Consider the following 9,275-nt stretch of genomic DNA (forward strand, 5'->3'; position numbering starts at 1 on the left):
AACTCTACATTATCAAAACCAACTTTCACCTGAGACCTGCAGCACATTCTCATTAAATTGTATCTGCTTGAGGAGCTACATTACACCCTCCTAAATATTTGTACTTCATACGCCTCTCCTTCGGACTCTGATACACTTTCTCTCCCCACCCTTCATGTATATTCTCTCCCACAACCTATCCCTAGTGAGCAGAGCAGAGGGGAAACTCCATTACTGTTAAAAATCTCTGTATAATAAGAGATGGTCCAACGGAAGTATGATGCACATAGGAACACTTTGGAGGAGGGAGAAAAAGGCTTTAAATTAAAGAAATGAAATCCTAAAAGTGGTATTTCAGGTGCAATTTGAAGGCAGTAAACTCGGCATCTCCCAAAGTCACTCGGCTTGGGTGCTACTTATTCTACCTACAGGCTAACTTAACCCTGGTTACAGCACCAAGCACTGAGAGCTGAGTGGTGGAGACGATGGTGATGATGGCTTCCCAGGCCCCTGGCATGGGTGGTATGCAGCATTCAGTTGTAGACAACGAATGCTACACTTGAGTTGATGGAAGCAGAAAGGTATTTATTTCCAAGTATTAAGTGCCTTCCTAAATCATGGAAAAGTAGAGGAATAGGTTCTGACTGAGCTACTGAGAACAACTCTCAACGCCCTTTGCCATTGTTGGGAAAGCAGCGGCCATTGCTATGGATGCAGAAGAATCAGGAATTGGCTGACGGTCCATCTGCTCCAACAAGAGTGGCTGTTTCTGGCCCCACCTCTTTCCACACTTTACTCAGTTCCAAGTCCAAATCTCATGCAAATGAATCAGTCCAAAGGAATCTAAACCATATATAGAACCTTAGCTGTAAGAGGGCCTAGGAAATGTAGTTTTTATCTTTCAAGACTCTACAGTACAGAATGACACATTATTATATATGTCATATTCTGTCTTCTTCTACTACTCATTCTGTACTCCCTTTGCCTTCAGCAAGCACTTTAGCTGGTTACAATTCTTTTCCTGGTGGAGTGACCCAACTTTTATTCCCAAAGGATCCTGGGCTGTCAGTAGTCCTGTTAGTAGTCCTGGATTGTTGTAGTTTTCCACTGACCTTGATCACAGGGCATGGGAATACTAAGAGAGACCCTAAGGGATCTCCTGGATTTCAGGCATACTCTTCCTTACTTCCATTGTGGAGTAGTAGTCTAATTTCCCCTTGGTCATCAGGATCAATCACCCAGCCAACACACTAACTCCCTGTTGATTTAGAAGCATGAGGAGCCTAAGATGGCTGGGTGGTAGTCTTTCCTTCCAGTTCAAAGGAATCATGGCTGCATTGGAAGCATTCCTCCTTCTAGAATTAAGACCTCTAGGCCAGGAACAGGACTCGAACTTTTGCTAGTGGGTCACTAGGTGCAGTAGTGAGTGGTACCACTCCCACATCCACCCCTTGCTTCCTGGACCCATGAATCCTGACCTTTGGAGAAACAGTTCCATATGGATGTGATTCAGAGCATAGACAGCTTTCTAGAGAACCTTGCCCCATCTTTGCAAGGTATTGCCACCTAGTTGGCACTATAACAGAGTCTTCAAAAGGCTATTCCACCATCCTATCAAACCAGCTGCTTCAGGATGGTGGACAACATAGCAAAAACAGTGAGCATGGGCACATTCTTTTGTTGTGAAATGAGTTCCTTCATCAGAAGCAATGCTGTGTGGAATACTATGATGGTGTATAAAGCATTCTGTAAGGCTACAAATGGTAGTTTTAGCAGAAGCGTTGCATGCGGGAGAGGCAAATCCATATCCAGAATAAGTGTCTATTCCAATATGAACAAAACTTGCCCCTTCCATGATAAAAGTGGTTCAATGTAATCAACCTGCCACCAGTTGCTGGGTGATTTCTAAGGCAGTGGTGCCATATCAGGGACTCTGCTGCTGGTAGAATGAGCGCTCAGCAGTGCCCGTAGCCAGGTCAGCCTGGTGAGGGGAAGTCCGTGTTGCCTAGCCCATGCATAGCCTCTATCCTTGCCACCACGGCCACTCTGTTCACAAGCCCACTGAGTGGTGACTAGAGTGGCTAGGGAAAGAGGTAGATTGTAATCCACACAGCAGGTCATCCTGTCAACTAGATTATTAAAATCTTCCTCTGCTGGTCACCTTCTCCAATCATGTTCCTTCCAAGTCCCTGGCCTTCTGGCCAAACCATTAGCCATAGCCTATGAACCAGGACACAGTAGCATGTCTGTCCATTCCTCCATCCAAGCAAGGAGAACAACCGGGTGCATTGCTTGAAGTCCTGCCTCTTGAGAGGATTTCCCTTTACCACTGTCCTTCAGGGATGTCCCAGGAAGGGACTATAGTGCCCCCTGGCGAGGATTTCTCTTTACCACTGTCCTTCAGGGATGTCCCAGGAAGGGGCTGTAGTGCCTGTCCACTTTCAGGTGGTGCCTGCATATGTACCATATGTAGAACCATCTATAAAGCAGGCCCAAGTCTTCTCTTCCATTGATCGTAGAGAACACTCCATGCGGCCATAGGAGCAGCTGAGGGAGAGAAGGCAGTGCAGCAGAAGTGGGAGCCATGGACATTTGGGCCACTTCATGTAACATACATGTGCCTTAAGGACCTGCGTGGCCCCAATATTCCACTTCCATCTGCTGATGGAGTGCTGCCATGCATGCTCAACATCATAGCTTGGTGGGTCGTGTTCAGGTCAGATGGTACCAGTTCAGGTCACATGGTAACTGGATGGCCCATGATGAAGCCTTCAGTCTTACCAAGGCCTGGTAGTAGGCCTAGTGCTGCTCCTCATGAGAGTAGTTATCTGCAGAGGATGGCAGGGCTTTGTTCCAAAATCCTAAGGGCCTGTGCCATGATTCACCAACAGGGACCTGCCAAGGCCCCAAAGAGCATCTCTATCTGCCACTGCCACTCTAGGTACTGATGGATATGCTGGATCACATGGCCCAAGTGGCAGAGCAGCTCGCACAGCAGCCTGGACCTGTTGTAGAACCTTTTCTTTTTCTGGAAACTGCTCAAAACTAGCAGCTTTTCAGGTCACTCAGTAAATGGGCCAGAGTAACACCGAGATGAAGAATATGTTGCTTCCAAAATCCAAGGAAGCTCACTAGGCGTTATGCCTCTTTTTTTGGTTATAAGAGGGGCCAGATGTAACACTTATCCTTCATCAAGAAGGGATATCTCAACATGTCCCACACAACTGGACCCCTAGAAATTTCACTAAGATAGAAGTCCCCTGAATTTTTGTCAGATTTATCCCACCCTCTGACATGCAAATGTCTTACCAAGAAATCTAGAGTCACTGCTACTTCTTGATCACCAGGTCCAATCAACATAGTGTCATCACTGTAGTGGACTTGCGAGATACCTTGTGGAAGGGGAAAGGCAATCAAGATCCCTGCAAACTAAATTATAACATAAAGTTGAAGACTTGATATACCCTCGAGGTAGGACAGTGAGAGCTGACGGTGTGGATTCCTCAGGTTCTGAGCCAGTTCCACTTCGCATGAGGTCTGACTGGACAGTCAATTCTGTATTCCCAGAAACCTCACTTTTTAAAAAACTGTTTTTGTAAAAATTAATTTAATTTTTTTTTTTTAAATAAAAGTTATTATATTAAGGAAAGAAAGGTGATAGGAGCTGGAGCGTTTCAGACCCCTCCCCTCCCCAAAGTTTTTTTTTCCTGTGGTAATTTCAATAATAAAGACACTTCTTATAGCTAAAAGAATAAAATCTAAACACGAAACAAATTCAGCATTTGGTGGTTTCTAGGTTTTTCTTTAAAATCTTATCCTTTCTTTTTCTATCTTTTCTTTTTCTAGCACCAACGGGACTTTTCATATATCTTTATATCCTTATCTTCTTTATCATTATTATCACCCATTGTTAGGATAAACAAAGTCAACACTACCCAAACAAAGCTCTTGTGTTGCTCAGGCAACAGTTTTTTCTTGTATCGGAGCTAGCTCCTAAATACATTATTAATCCCTGGTCAAGATCTTGTTGCAACCAATGGTGACCTTAGGAATGCAGATTATATTTTTTAATTAATAGAACTGAGTTATGGCTAATTTACAGCAAAAACTCATGCTGTAGGAGTAACACCTGTATTTAATTTTCTGTCTCTGGATTCCTGAGGAAACATTTTGTCATACTTTTTCTTTCTCCTTGAGCCCATTTAAGTAGATTCTCTCCTTTCAACCAAAAACCCTTGTCTAAGCTTATAAAAAATAAGTGGATCTCTGTGATGAGAAAACAGTTTTCAACTATACACTAGCCCAGGGGTTGGCAAACTGCTTCTGTTTAAAGGCCCTGTTAGTAACTATTTTAGTCTTTGTAGGCCACACAGTCTCTCAGCAGCCCAACTCTGCCCCTATAGCTTGAGAGCAGTGAGATAATGTGTAAACAAAAGGTCATGGCTCTGTTCCAATAAAACTTTATTTACAAACTCAGGCAGAGGGCTGGATATGGCCTGAGGGCTGTAGTTGCTTTATACTAAACTGCAAGTTCCATGTGATCATGCCTGATTTGTTTAACAGTTCATATCCAAAAACTAGTATTCAAAAAACACCAAGCCTGGTATTCAAACAAAATCTGTTTAATGACTGAGTGAGTAAACTATCAATGTGACATCAATGAACAGATTATCCCAGCTTAAATTTGGAAAAGCCAGTAAGCTCTCTTGTTGGCTTTCTGATTGATTTTCCTTAAAAACTTCAAAACTATCTATTGCTAAAATCTCACAGCTTGAATATACCACAGAGAATACACTTATACCCTGGATTCTCAGGCAATTGAATTATCTAACCAACTAGAAGAAATAAGGACAAACAAAATTTTCTTAGGAGCAAAGCCAGTATGTCTATGCCCCCATCCATTCTGCACATCTCACTGGCATTATTCTACTGAGCTGGGACCATGAAGGAGATTAAGGCTGCCTTCTGGTAAGGGAGCGGCTTAAAGCTATGTATCTTCTCTGCCTTTGTGGTTTTTACAACCTCCAGGCTTGCTGTGCCTGGGATTTGGCTCCCACTGGAAAATGAAAAAGATGAAAGATAAAAATATGAGACCTGTGTCAGGATATTGCATTGGTTAGAAAGCTCCCTGGTGAGCTTGATGCCTTGTCTCAGCTCTGTCCTTCCCACAATGACCCCTGCATTCTGCTGCTGTTCACCTAGTCCACCAATAACACTTTCAATACGTCTGGTCTCCCATGGCTTGCCTTACCTTTGTACCCACACAATTGTGAGTTAACTTCTTTGAACAAAATCCTATTTGACTAGCTGGACCAGAGGTCTTCAACATTGACTGTGTATGGAAATCACTTGGAGAACTAAAAAAAATAACAAAACAAAAATTTGATACCTGGGCCCACCCGCCGACCAACAGAATTAGAATTTCTTGGGTGGAGAAAGCAGGCATCAATATTTTTAAGAAGTTCCCCCAACCCTCAACTTGGTAATTTTCATGTGCATCCGGAGCTGAGACACGATCTAGATTTCGTACATCAGAATCACTTGGGGGGCTTTTAAGAAATATAGATTCTAGGCCTAATAAATCAGAATCTCAGGGGGTGGTGAGACTAGGATACTCTGCTTCTTTCTGCCTCCTCTCTCTTGCCTGTATAAATCTGAACAGCCTAGACTGCTGGCCCAATTCTTCATCTGTATAAATCTGAACAGCCCAGACTGCTGGCCCAATTCTTCATCTCTCCAGAGCCTGCCATTACCAGGAAACAGTCTTAGAATTTCTTAGTACAAATTCTAAAGAATCTGACTGGCTTAACTCAATTTGTAATTTGATACTTTTAGTAGAGATTGCTAAAATCTTGACCTTTACATTGTCACTGTTGAGAAGCAGGAGAGAATTCTCCACTCTCTCCTTCTTCAGTTCTTCTGGCTGGACTAGTTATAAAATAATAAAATTGACACAAGACTAGATTAACAGGAGAAAAAACTTCAATATGTGTGCACAGGAGAATCGCAGTGTGATGCTCAGATCATAAAATGAGGCTCAAAGAACCGATCGAACCTGGCAGCTTTTTATACTTTTTAGACAAAGAAACAATAAGTTTGTGAGAAATTGGCAGGACAAAGAAAGAAAGTGCTCGTTAGAAAGGAATCTAAGCAGGTTTGAGGAATCTAAACAAAGTTTGGGCTTGGGTAGTTAATGAGTAAAGGCGTTGCAAGGTTTGTTTATATACGCTTTTTCTATTCTGGGTTTTATAACTCTTTTGATAAGATTGTCTCTCAGTCCTTCAGGAATGGGGAGTGCACCTATCATGGAGATTTATTTCTTGCTTTTAGGAGGACAGAGGAGAGTCAGAGAGCTCTTCTTTCTCTTATAACTTCTCGGGTGATTTTGGTTCAAAATCCTGGGGCAGCATGCCCTGGGCCCTGACATCACCAAGCCAAAAGACTATATCCCAGCTTCCCTTGAATTGCAGTGTAGGCCTGAGGCTAAATCCTATGCAATGAGATATAAGCAAACTTGCTGAGTGAGTCTTCTGGAAAGTTTTCTGGGTAGGGCGCATGTGATGTGATGGCTGGAGCTCTGACAGCCATCTTGGAGTCATGAGCATAAGAGCCATATCCTTTGAGAGAGCAGAATGTGAGCAAGAAGAGCCTGGATCTCTGATGAAGTCCCCACACCAGTCTTGGACTACTTACATCCAGGCTTCTTTTATGTCTTGGACTGCCTACATCCAGGCTTCTTTTATGTGAGAGAGAAATACATGCCTATTTTTTAAGCACCTATTTTGGGATGTTTCCATTACTTGCAACCGAACCTAAACCTAACTGATAGTTTCCTCTGATCCAATAAGCTGTGACCAGAAAGGCAGAGGGAATACTAACCAGGTAATGAACTCCTAGGTCGGAGCAGATTTCCCAGGAAAGGGAGCCTGGACAGAGTAGGCAAACTATTTGGAGTATTCACCACAATTTCTGAGTTCCATTGTATCGAAGAGAACTACTATGATGCTTGAAAATTTGAGAGGTGTGCTGATATTGTAGAACATGCACCAGGGTAAAAATTTTGATTTTTACAGGCTCTGGGTGGTGGAATTGTGGGTAATGTGGCTGCAGGCCAGGTCGGCAGGTGCCCTGAGCAGATGGAAGTCAATTGTTCTGCTAATAATTGAAGAAACATTGGTTACATTTTTTCAGAGACCTGGTTAACTCATTTCCTTTGGCTGCTTAGGGCTGTGATTTATAGGCAGCAAAGTTACTTAGGACAATAAAGCCCCCAGGCCTTGTGGCAAAACTGCTGAGATTTTTCAAGAAGAAAGGGACCACTTGAACATCTCTCAGTCAGCTCCTGAGTGAATGATACCCAGAGGAAACAGGTTTCAAATGTGTCTCCATCATTCACATCCCCAGAAAGAGAGATAAAAGGAATCAAGAAAAAATACTATGCTATGAAGAAAAAAAATGAAGTGCTACGTTTATTTCAAATATCTGACTTGTTTTGAGAGTCCTGGAACAGGTTTCCCAGACTACAACTCCCAGAGAACACAGGTCCCACCAGCCTTTTTCTTTCCTTTTCTCTAAAAGCACTTAATGAGTTGAGAAAAATTGGTTCAAATATCAATTGGTTTGAATAGATCTATTCGATAAAAGGAAGAAAATAATATATGTCATTCAAAAAATACCCTTTCTTCTATTCAACCATGTCCAACTGGGCTATGGCTTTTCTTTTCTTCCTAAGCAAATAAATCCTAAAAGTATGTACATAACCTCTGTCTGCTGAAGAAGCACCGTGCCTGCAACACCAGTGCTCTCAAAGCTACAATTTCAGTCTGGGTCCCGGAGCAGCAGATCTGAGGTCAGCCACAAATGTTAGACACTGTGTCAAACACAGGGATTTAAGAAATCAGTTGTTCTCCGTGTTCAGAAAAAAAAAAAAAATGTTTTAGTGGTCTGTAACAGAAAATAGGAAAACAAAACAGCAAAGTAGTCCATTCCGAGGCCTTACCACAGATCACTAACTTAAGTTACATAGACAGGAAATCTTTGGGTACAGGGGAAAAAGACCAGCCAAACGAGAAAAGCAATGGCTATTTATTAGAGCTTTGCTATAGCAAGGGACTTGGCTACCGTCACTCCAAGGCAGGCACAGGAGTGAGAAGCTTTCAGGGACAAAAGAGACAACTTCGAGTGTGTCAGCTGCAGGAAGCTACAGGTGAGCTAACTAGAAGTTGGATTCCACATATTGTGTAATTGGTTAGAAGAGCTTATTTAGTTTTTCTGGTTGTTCTTTAATTAGAAATGGGACAAAAATTAGGGAAGATATTAATTAATTCCTGGCCATTCGGGGCCCATTGTTTCAGAAATTATTGTTTTGCTTTCTGAGTTGTTGCTAGAGATAGCAAACTGGCTTCCTGCAAACCTGACCTACAGCAAGCTGGCTTCCAGGGCTGGTTATCACAAATAAGGAGTTGGTTTCCAAGTCCAGTTGCAGTAGGTCAGAGTTCTACTTTTATATAAGTTCTGGGCATGGTCTCTATATTCAGTCCCTCTTTCAGACAAAGTCAGATAGCTCTCTCTAGGCAAATGTGATTCCCAGCATGTCTAGACAGCACCTTTGAGAGACAGCTAATCCTTGTCTGCCTCAATCAGAAGTGCTGAAGGACACACCTGCTTATGTGAGCCCAACCCCAAGATGATGCCCCAAGATGGTGAGCAAGAAAGGGAGGCTAGTAGCTATGTAGCAGTGGAGCCCTGTGAGGAGAGAGAGAACAGTGTTCAGTGATTCTCAGCTCCAGCTGTGAGAACCCTATGGCAATTTTGAACAAATACTGATGTTAGTGCCCCACCCCATTCCCCAAAGATTCTACTTTAATAGAGCAGAACTGAACATTGGTATTTTTTCAAAATTTCCCAGGTGATTCTAATGTGCAGCCCAGGTTGGTAGCTACTGACCCAAACTTTTACAGTGGTCCCCCCAGGCACCAAGTGCTCCTATGAGAATGTAATGCCTGATGATCTGAGGTGAAGCTGAGGCAGCGATACTAGTGCTGGGGAGTGTCTACAATTACAGATGAAGCTTCTCTCGCTCTCGCTCACCTGTGTTTCACCTCCTGCCATGTGGCCTGGTTCCTAACGGGCTACAGACAGGTATTGATCCATGGCTAGGGGGCGGGGGGCACGTTGGAGACCTCCTCTTTGAGATACACTTGGGAACAAATGCTTAGCAATTAGTAAAAATGAAACAGGGCATGCAGCCATGATCACTTTCTCAAGACACCTCTAATCTTTGTCTTGTAATGTTA

Source organism: Pteropus medius, unplaced genomic scaffold, assembly GCF_902729225.1.
Source record: "Pteropus medius unplaced genomic scaffold, Ma_sr-lr_union100, whole genome shotgun sequence".
Lineage (NCBI taxonomy): Eukaryota > Metazoa > Chordata > Mammalia > Chiroptera > Pteropodidae > Pteropus > Pteropus medius.